This window comes from Anser brachyrhynchus, assembly GCF_964034855.1.
Source record: "Anser brachyrhynchus genome assembly, chromosome: 7".
NCBI lineage: Eukaryota > Metazoa > Chordata > Aves > Anseriformes > Anatidae > Anser > Anser brachyrhynchus.
In genome coordinates, this window is record NC_137701.1 from 33,021,357 (window position 1) to 33,033,000 (window position 11,644).

Genomic DNA, 11,644 nt, shown 5'->3' on the forward strand with positions numbered 1-11,644 from the left:
CATTACTGCAATGAAAACATGGAAGAATATTGTTTCTAGACTTTTAGACGAATTTGTCTCAGCAGCAGTTCCATGTCATCAGTTATCTTTCTAGTTAAGGATGCATTCTGTTCTATCAGATACTGGATACTTTTCATGAATAATTCTGAAAATTCAGAACAAAAAGTGTTAAAGAATGGAATTTTTCCACTTTTCTAATTCCAGTGATTTATTGCAGTTGAAGATACAGTTTTACTTGGTATAGATTGTTTTTCAAAAATTTTTTTTGATGTATTTCAACTGTTGTCAGTTTTCCTGCTTAGACTTCCTGAATATCCCAGTTGATCCACACTTCCTGACAAAGATCAGTTTTAAACTAACGATGCTTAGATGATTGAAGCTATTGGAGTACCACTGGTGTCTAGAGTTATTTGTCACTAACAGGAAATTACTGTCCATCCCACAGAGCAACGTTTCTACCACATTTGCACTATTCCTGCAATTCCCCAAGCTTGCACTTTGCTAGCCCTCTTGGGTTATGAAGTGACCCCAGGGCTAGATCTGGCAGGCAGGGCCATTGCCAATGATTTTTCAGTATTTCTCTCAACACAGCTTCTTTTCCTTGCTGTACTCAGAAGCTAATGTCTGATTTCAGATACAAGTGCCATAAGAATATATAGTTTTCACATACTTTGAATAGTTCAAATCCAGCTTTGTGGGTCATATTTTCATACTTGCTATACAAACTATAGTCAATAATTTAGGCAAACAGAATTGAACTTAAACATGGCAGTCAGCTGTTTTGTCTGCTTACTGGCATTTACCAATAGGTATATCCCTAACGGAACAAGAGTGATTTTTTTTTGTGCTTGGGTCTCTAGACGCCAGACTGTCTGCGGTTGAGTGCAAATGGCATTATGATGTAGAAGTAAGTCACCTTGCTGGTTTTAGGAACTTACTGCTTGTGCATCTATTCTGCCAACTGGTCTCTGAGCCTTTTCTCTGACACTGGAAGGATATTGGCAGTGCAGCAGATTTCTGCAGTGCCCCCAACAGCCCACCACTAGCTCTGAGTTTAAAATGTCTTAAATTAGTGTCATAATTTAAATGTGCCTAACAGGAACTTTGGGTTATCTGGATATGCTGGAGCTTTCTGATGCCCTAGAAATAAAGGAAAATCAAGCTCTTAATTAGTCTCAACACATGTCTTAGTCGATTAGCCGCTGGTGGGGGTAACTCTACTCTACTAAAACTAATGTGTTTAGACACCTTCTGTAGTAACTGGGGAGAGATAGGAGACAAAACAACTACATTAGGCTCCTGATCTGAATTGCTCTCTAGAGAAACTTGTCTCTTTCCATTAAGCAAATAGGAAGTGTGGCATTACTAGACTCATTGGATGAAGTTGGCTTTTCTACGTGCTGCCTGGCTTCCTCCCCATCTCCTTTCTGCCCAAGCTGGTGTTTCCCTCCCCAAGCAGAAACTGGGCATGGCCTGTTCCATGAATGAAGCCATGGGAATATGCTATGTTTTGCTCTGCAAAAGTGACACAGTAAATTTATCTTAATTTCATGAGTGTATATTTATTTCACTAATAACAAATGGAAGCATTCTGTACTGTGCCAAGCAGATTTACTTTTGCAGAAGTTGATAGCCCAAAAATTGTCTTTTCAAGATACATAGTGATGCATGTTTGAAATATTATGATTATAAATGAAAATCCAAAGTAAAAATTAGCAAGCTAGTCTAATTTATTAAACCTGTATTTAGATTTTACACACACCTGCTGTTGGATCAATTACTACTGAGCTGTGTTCACTGTAGTATCGTAAATTCAGTGTACTGATTAATTCCACTCTGCCTAGAATGGGCCTAAAATGCAGGTGAACCAATTGTGATTTCTTGTTGGTTACTTTTTATCTAATATTACAATTTTACACATGGTTTAAGAACAAAATGTGGTTAGGTAGGAAGTCATCTTCATTTCCAAGTAATTCTGAGAAAAAAACAAGTCTTTCAATTACTTTGCACTGCCTGCAGAAGTTAATTATTTCCATTTTAGAATAACTGATATGTAATTAGTTTGTTTTGCACCTTCCTTTGCTTTCACTTTGTCACTGGACTAGACCAGACTTCTAAGAGAAATGTGTTCTGTAATTATATTTTGCCCCTTTTTCAAAAACACAGTCATTGATGTTACAGTTTCTGTACAGTAATTTTATTAGCCAGTGGTGCTTGCCAGTTGGGGATCGGATTCTAGATGAGTTTCTCTACGTACATTTTTCTCAGGAAAAAAAATATCAACAAACAAAACTTATAGTTCTTTGATTTCTTGAGTATATGTTTGATCTAAATCCAAATCTGATCCAAACCTAACTGCTTAAAATATATCCTAATGTGATACCCTGGACCAATTTTTTTCTTCAAACTTAAAAAAATAGGTCTTGTTAGAGGAGATTTTGAGTATTGTTTTTCTAGAGTGTTTCAATAAAAATCAATTCCAGATAGGTTGGATAGATCATGTCCAGTACACAGATTTCATCTTAAAACTGAAGGTAAACATTTGTACGCTTTTTGAAAAAAAGTTATGGCATGTTCTTGATGTGTAAGACTTTCCTAGGCTGTTGCAAATGATGTGCTTGATGGGTTGTGGAAAGAGATGTCGTACACTTAGTTAATATACTTTTATAAGACTCTTAAACAGAAAATAACAATGTAGAAATTCACAATGATATGGACTAACCTTCTTCTGAAGGCTCACAGAGTGGCCAGAAGACTTCTTATCAGATTTGGTAGGCTCTAGAAAAGTTATTTTGTCACTATAACACTAGGCAGAAACTAAGATCTGGCTTTTCTTGCCAAATCTCTTGAAGATGCCATGAGTGATCTTGTGGAAATCCTTTATCTGTCATGTATTAAATGGTATGGTTCTTTGTTTAGTTACATTGTTGACAATGGGAATAAAACATAGGCATTTTACAGACGTGTGAAGGTAATGTCTCTTTCTAGCAGCAGTTCTTTTCACTATGCATGTAGGCCTACCATTTCTTTTGATGTGGGCAGCTTGCACATTAGTATCCAAAACAAAACAAAAAAAAGCCACAAACAAATAACAGTACTAGTAACGAGCAAATCTTAAATTTGGTGTAGCAGTTCTTAAGTTTAGTGTGAACTCAGTGTTACTGTAATTAGAAGTTCTCTAAACAATAAATCAATGAGTAGGTGTGGCATAAGATTCAATGCTATTTCTGTAAGGGAATACCTGCAATACAGTGTCTGTATATGATAGTATCCCAGAGCCTCTGAAGAAATCCATAATTTCAAAAGCAAAACAAATATGAGTTCTTTACTGGAATGCAAAATTCCAGCAAGGAGTTGAAGTGGTGTTAGCTTAGGAAATCTTAAAATAGTCATTAAGTTGGCTTTAATCAGTTATAGTAAAAGAAAAGTAACTTCTTCCCAAAACTAATTTCAGCTACCCTGTTGATTCTATATGCATACATTTCGTCATACCTTTTAGCTTCTCTATTTTTTGTGAGCATCTTCCAGCCTTTTATGATACGAAAACTAATGAAGGTAAATGAGAAGACTCCTGTGATGTTTGTGATGCTTTACAGTTGTGATGCCTTTCAATGAAGCAGTAATTACAGGATTTTTTTCCTAGGATACTGGGAGACTTTCAATAGAACTGACAAGTCTGAAAATTGGAAAGGTTTTCCTAAAGTGAGTAAACGATTTCAGAGTGAAATAACCATAATTGAAAATGTTCCGATTTCTAATTTTCCGTATGTTTGACTAAGCTTATTGCTTTCACTGCAGATATAGTCATAGTACTAGGAAGGCAACAAACATTTAAGAATTGTGCCTAGCCTTGAGAGACACTTGTAAGGGATACACAGTTCCCACACCGTCTGCTCCCCCCCCCCTTTAACTATAGTAGTGGATGAGAGCTTCTGGTTGTTTCTCTGCAAATACATTTGATATATTTTCTGCATAAACACAGTGGAAACTTTTGTCCCTTGGAATAAAAACTGTGCATATGTTCTGTCTTGGCAAATATGGGATTTTCTGTAAAATTTTTCTTCTTGAGTTGTATTTCAAATATATTCTTTTTTTTATGGTAATCTTTTTATTTATTTATTTTTTTCTTCTTCTCATTATTCTTATCCTTTCACAATTCTGCAAGGGTATTTACAGAATCTGTGCCAGTGTACAAATGAGTACTTTCAGGACAAGACTTTCAGGATTTGAGGAAGAGCATGTAAAAGAGGTTGCTTCCATAGTGAAGTTCTTAAATCAGTTTTGTGGAGGTGAGACAGAGTATCAAAGGCTACGGAAATATGGCTCCTACTGGTTGTTTTTCCCTATTCTGACCTAGTGAAACTTTTTATTTTACTTTTTTTTTAATTATTTAATTTTATTTATTTTTGATTGACAGGACAGAAGAAAAACAACTTCACCTATATAGTCTGCTAGTTTAAGAGGATCAGAGTTTAAGGGCTCCAGAGCAGAAGAGGGAATCAAATCCTGGTCTAGGATTCGACTCCTGCCCAAGGAGTAGCCCAGTACCCCATGCTGCATTAAATCAGGCTACAGCAGCTTTTGGCTGTTGTCTGCTTAGTTCCTGCTTGGAACAGTTTCTCCTCCTCTCTGGGGTCTTCAGTGACTCCATCTGGGTTCTGGATTGCAGCACTTAATATTTAAGCACCTAATTAGATCTGTTTGTAAGTGAGATATTCAGGGTCACACAAAGAGTCTGTGGCAGGGTACCAGCGTGCTGATCTCACAGCACTCACACCAGTGAGAGGTAGTGGCATTTGATAGAGCTGGAAGCAGATAAACTTGCTAAACAACTACTTTTGTTCATTTATAATTAATATAGCATTCAAAAAAATTGATTTAAATTCTATTATTTTGGCTGAAACGATCTTAACTGAATAGCAGTGTTTAACACTGGTGATCTCTGCAGATCTCTTCAAATGTGGGTAGTCACATTCACAGAGACATGTGTATCACAGAGCCACATACATTTCAATCCATCAATAACTTCACAGAAACCTAATAATTATTTTATTGTAAAACCTAATTTAATGGTAGAAGAGGGATGAAAGTATTAACCTCATGCAATAAAAAGGTACATTTTGCTTAAAATATTATTCTTTAACCAACAGAATATTAGCTTATAAACCCAATGTAAAATTCACATTGGTGATGTTGGAAATTGATGGCTCTGCAAGATTGGTGATAAGGTCCTATATTTGTACAGAAAAGGATTCTCAATTATTCTCTGCTGTTGTTACTATTAGACTTTTTGTGGTATTAACAAGAAATTTTTCTCTAGTAGAGTAGTGAATTCAAAAGGCCTTCCTGGCATTGTCTGCCATTTTTTTTCTTACCACTACTTAGTTTCATTTCTCTCTTAAATCTCCTCCATCATTAATCCTATGTCTCACACATTGGTATTAAGTGTCTTTTATGATATGCCTACAAAGGATAGTGTAGCACTGCTTGCTTACAGCACAAACTACTCATAGCTCGAATGAGCTGGGCTAGCTCAAATGATGGGACACAGTATGACACTTACTGGGTGTCACCTATTGTATTCTGCCTCTCATTAGGACTTTTGTAGAACCAACTCTGCTAGTTTTCATTCATGCAGTACTGAGACAGGTAGAAATCCTCTTAATATTGTGTAAGAAAGATGCTGCTATTTTATAAATGCATAGAAAGACACGCTATTGAAAAAAGAAAAACACACATTTTTTCACATTTTAGAAGAATGTTATTTAACTAGAGAACATCAGAAGAAAGGAAAAGGACAAGGGTGCAAGAAATATGATGGAGTTTACAAAGTAGGCAAAGTTGTATTTAAGATTCTATTGAAATGCTGTCATGGACTTAGTATACCCAAATCATACTAAAGCTAGAAAAGATATTTAATGAGAAAAAGAGCATAGCTTAAAATAGATGTGAAAAGGATATAAATGTGAGGTAGTATGACATAAAGTGGAGCAAGTTGAACTGAGTAACGGAGCAGAGCTGCTAACAGCAAATGAACGTTACTTGCTTTGGTCGCATGCTTGGGGGTGTCAGGATGAGGACAGAAGTAGGGAGAGGAAGAGGTGAAGAGATTCCATCAGTCTGGAAAACATGGATCGATCATGAAGATTTAAACTGGGATACATTTTGATAGAACAAGAGACCTTCTAGATTTCAGATAGATACTGCCATGTTGTGGTATTACCTAGTATGGTGTAATCCATGAGTCTGTCATGGATTTAGCTTTAGTCTGGCAGTCTGTCTAACCAGCACATGGCTTTTCTCACTCAACCTGGAGTAAAGGAAGGAAGGAGATGTTTGTTATTTGGCTTTACTATGTGAACCTTGATTGACTCCTGCACAGTTTCTAGCTGTGGGTAAATTTAGTTACACATCACTAGAGGAAAACACTCGATTAACTCCCAGTTTGTCCTTCATGATTCCTGCTGGTGGGGACCGGTATGGGAGTGCGGGCCCCCTCTCTCAGGCCATACAGTGTGCATTCCCTGTGTCAGCCCTTACTGAGTGACAGTCAGGTGAGTTGTTTGCTGCCTGATCTACATCTGAGGGTTGTTGCTCACTGGTTGCTTCTCATCTGCAGAAAACTCTGGGTGTTGGCTGCAGCCCTATCACAGGCACCATCTCCACTCTCAGTCCTCATGCATCTCATAAATGCCAGCGTATTTTTGATGGCAAATATTTGTGCATTCCCTCCCTTGTCACAAAGTTTGTATTCTTTGTTCCACACAGCCACTTGGGTATGGATGGCGGAAAAAAGTAGGGCAATTCTTAACATCTCTTGTCCTGTTTGCAGAAGGTTACCTCCCACAACATTTCCTCACTCCTCTCCATTCTGATCACCGTACCTGATTTACCTGGTGAGACTAGTGTGGCTAACAGTGACATGGCAGAGCATTTCTCCTATGAGCAGTGAAGGATCCTGATTTCTGCTCAGATGCTCCCAGTAGTATTCATCTGAGTGAACAGGGCCAGCTCTGGCCAGCCGCACTCACCAGCTGATGCAGGAAAGCACTCTGTTTGTGATGGGATTGCTGTATCGCTTGTCCTCCTTATTTCATCTAAGCATCAAGGCACAAAGTTATCACCGTCATTTAAATTGGATTACTACAGTCAGTGCGTTTTATCATATCACTTCTAAGACCCAGTGATGTGGAACACATTAATTGGCACTTGTTGGGATGCACAGAAGTTCTCAAGTGTACAAAAGATTTAAGCATCTTTCAAAAAGTAATGCCATGACCCAAAACCTCTTTCAAACTGCCAGAGAGCTTTAAAAGAGGCCATTCTATGAATAGAGTAATACTGGGAGATGAGGAAAAAAAGATGTATAAATAAATAAATAAAGTGAAATTGTTCTTCACTTTTGTTCATTGCAGTTACCAAAATCAATGTGTCTGCAAATGTAACTTGTCTCATAAATCATTAGGTCAGAAACCTGAACAATGTCAATGTGTTGTCACTATCCTATTAAATTAAATTGCTAACCAAGGTAATACTTAACAGCACATTTCACAGGGAACAATGTTTTAATGTATTGAGGATGCCTAATAAATATAACAGCCGGCTAATACGATTTGAAGGCTTTAGACAGAAGAAATACTAGAGAGAGATAAAGGAGGATGAAAAGACATCTAGTCACTAGGGGTATAGTGTACTGAAATACTAGATTGGCATAATGAGAAATGTCCTACTAAATCCCTACCCAGTAATTGTCAAAGATGGGTTGATTGGATTAGATTTGGATCTGGCACCTTCAAACACAAGGGCGTAGGCAGACTTGCAGATAGCTGAGACTCTCACTTGAGCTATGAGAAAAGCTAAATGGTAAACTCTGAATCTTATTCTTACTGAATGTTCTCTGCAACAATATTTATAAAGGGTATGGACAGGCTGTCAGCTTCAGAAGAAAACAGGGCAATATGCTGATTTACACCAGCCAATAACCTAGTCCATCCCCAGATATTTTTAGATTAAACCATATTTCAGTTCTAAAGCTTGATGAAGTGCTCCACCTGAACAGTAATGTCCTTTGTGCTTTTATATTTGTCCAATATGGGAGTAGCTTTTTTTTTTTTTGGCAAAAGACAAAATTTAAACACATTTCACACAGTCCTGATCCTCCTGTCCAGTGCTTTAAAGGGATGAGGTTTGAAGAACTCCTACTATTATGTGAGGAAGTAGAGAATAAATAAGCAGCAAGGTCAGGCTTCTACATGTACAGGTTGGTGTGTACCCAGTCCAAGTAGCAATCCAGGCCAGAGTAGTAGCATATAGCAGAAAACGTAAATTAATATATAATTTAGAATAAATTCTAAAAGTGTCTCACTATGAGATTCTCATTTCAATGATTAAACATACCTTTAGCCTTATTTTGGCTTTTTATTTTAATAAACAGTACATATTACGGCCCCTTCCTGCACTTTCCCTGTCTACAGCATTCCAGGTAGCATCCGTAACAGCAGAATGATAGCTCTGATTAAATGCTTAGATCTTAGGGCACTCGGGTGTTCATCCAGCATGTTAAAATGCCTAAAGATGGCACATGCACTCCAACATTACATTTGGCACAATAAAATGAAAACCTAGCACTGCTGGCCAAAATTCAGCCAAATGATGTTGTAAAAAGGTTTGTGCTAGGTACAACAGACATAATCATTGTCACATTTTTTTTGCCATTCTGCACAGAGGAACTTCTGTGGCTGTGTCTAACATTAACTATGCTACATGCAGTTCTTGGCTTCTGTGCTCTTCCCCAAGGAGAACATGCAAGTCAAATGGCAAAATTTGATCCCCCTCAAGCTGTAGGGAAAAGAGGAAGGCAGGATAAAAAGGCAATGAAGGAAAAGATTATTTTTAAGTAACAGGAGCTCATGGGCCCTTGCTTTCTGTTGTTTCACAAGAGGAAAGAGACAGTGAGAAAAAGGAGTTGGTGTGTGGTCATGGTCTGAGATCCTAGACAGAATCAGCTGAAACACAGAAGTGCAATCAGATTTAGTGTACTTTGCATATATGGATTTTACTTTATTATTATTATTATTATTTGATATAATTTATAATGCAAAATGTTGTCTAGCAATGGGATAGAAGTCCAACTGTAAGTTGAAGATAGTGTATTGTATGCACATTTTTGAAATATGTGGATATCTTCTGGTTTTAGAGGAAACTATAATCTTATTCTCTCATACTGTTATACTGTTATATAATGCTAATGACCGTGATTAGTTTTTGAATCTTATGGCTTGAGATAATCTTTATTTTCATTAGATATTTTATGGTAATTTTGAATTATGACATAAAACATTTGTTTTGCAAAGAAAAAAAGTGTCTATCTGAAACGCATGACAATTTATACTGAAGTTCAAAGCAATGTTTGTTAGGATACATTTTATGATTTGTTTTGCTAGGGGCAATGGTGGTGGTGCATTTTCTTCTAGCACTATCACCAGGCAAAAATATGTTCATGGCCTACCTGTTCTTCAGGTAGGGATGGGATAAGAATCATTAATAAGATGCACAAACAAGTTTTGATAAGTGTGGCTGTGTGGTCAGGTATCCTACCCTAGCGGGGTATATAAGAGTTTTATGGCTAACTTGAAATCCTGAAATACTGTTTCTTAGTGCAACACTTTCTCCACTAAAATCACATATTGACTAACCCTGGACTGCTTTCAGACATGAGAGCTGTCTCTATGTCTCCATGCATAGTGCAATACTTCTTACCTGTGATTTAAAATGGAGCTGTTTGCAGAGGTTTTTGCAGGCAGCACAGCACAAGACTCAACTTCCTCTGCTGTCATGCCAGTGACAATCACAGAGACAAGTGTACCATGTCTATATTCACTCCTAAAAATGTCTACAGTTGCCTTTTAACAGTGGCAAGTCTAAAATAGTTGCTCAGTCGACAGAAAATGGTTTAACCTGGATATCAGACAAATGTTGTCATAAGATAATTTTATCGTTGTGCTTGTCCCTGTAGAAATTAAGAAGTTTCTGCTTTCCTTTTCATTTTTCATTCATTCCAGGCAAAGTTGCCTTGTTAGGTACTTCTGTTGGGGAGCCCTATTTCATGTTTCCTTTCATTTCCACTTTAAAGGTGATTGCATGTTTCCATATTTTTGTCCCTCTCTTTGCCAACTGCATTGATTTTCACGGTTGTGCCCTATTTCCCGCTTTCTAGCAGATTCTTGTCCACTGCTTCCATTTCTAAATCAATGTCTTTAATACTTCAAGAACTCATCAGTAAGAATGGCTATAAAATTTAGCCACTTCACTGACAGTTGTCTTTTGCTCATTGCTGAAAGCTACTTGTACTGACAATTTCCTTCAGATACTGTAAAGATTTTTTTTTTGGTGTTGTCAGTATAAGGCAAACATTTTTTCACTTCTATAATTTCGTTGGAAATAAAATTCACAAATTCCACTTGTGAAACTTCTAACTAACCTTAAGGGCATTCAAAGACCCATTTGAAAATCATGTATAGTTAGTTCATTGTTGTAAAATGCACTCCAAATTTCACTTATCACAAGGTAAGAACCTTGTGTGACAGGACAGCATTCATCAGTCCTGTACATTACAGATGTCAATCAGATATTGACACTGAAGATAACAGCAACAACAAATCTCTTTCTATTTTTTTCACTAGAGCTCATGGAAACAGATATTTGGACATCTTTAACCAGTTTCAAGCACAAACGTACTGCCCAGAAAAGATAGGGGCAAATTGTACCATGGATGAGATCTGGTTTATTGGCTGCCAAATGAGTAACACTGGATTACAAGAAGAAATACTTTGTACCTACTGTATTCCAGTGGGATGACTCTCATCTCTTTCACTAAGGGTCATCTTTAGCTGAGTTACTTTCTGAGCAATCTGGGTAGAGTCGTGACCACACTGAGGTCATTAGAAAAGTTAAATGTTCATGTTGTTGTACTGTATATTGTTCCATGTAGTACATGTATTATCAATAGTTATATATCAATTCATTCTGTGTTATTTATTTTTTTACTTTTAATGGGAGGAGAACAGAAAGAATTTTAGCATTAATCAGATAGCTGAATATTATATCAGTTTTCATTCACATGCAAAGTAAATATTCATTACCATCTCTGGCATGTGTAGCTCACTGTATAATGTTATAATATGCTTATATTATAATTACTCTCTTTTATAATTTAATATACTTACATTAAAGTATAATTGCATATTCCAGTATATAATTCATTTATTCTTGTTAAAATTATATTAGAATTATGTGCCCTAATCTATATATATTAGGGAAACTCTGAGACTGAAAAACTTGTCCTAATCATCAGCAGCTGTAGGAAAAGTAGCTGTCAATCTTTGCTTCTGACCAGGGAACAGGCTAATGAAGGAGTCTAGTCTGTTGACCTGTGCAGTTGTCTTCTGAGATGGCAGGAAATCCCTCTTTTCTCTTCAACGGGGCAGAGCTGGGTAATTATATGCCTGCTTTTGACATACAGTGTGTGGAGACTCTGAACTATGGGCTGGTGGTTATTTCCAGAAGAGAGCCTCACGGTATAGGGAGAGCTGCGTTGGTCTGAATGGATGAGCTGTGCCTGTTAATGGAGCTGATTTGACCATCA

General features: G+C 37.0%; 1 long non-coding RNA gene across 1 annotated transcript in view; it reads left to right on the forward strand.

Moving 5' to 3' along the window:
• The window catches only part of LOC308198425, a 112,030-nt gene extending 100,781 nt beyond the window's left edge, over positions 1-11,249 (forward strand). Inside the window, exon 3 of the long non-coding RNA XR_013953897.1 lies at positions 10,683-11,249. This is a non-coding gene — a long non-coding RNA (uncharacterized lncRNA). The remainder of the gene's footprint in view (positions 1-10,682) is intronic.
• The last annotated feature ends 395 nt before the right edge of the window (positions 11,250-11,644 follow it).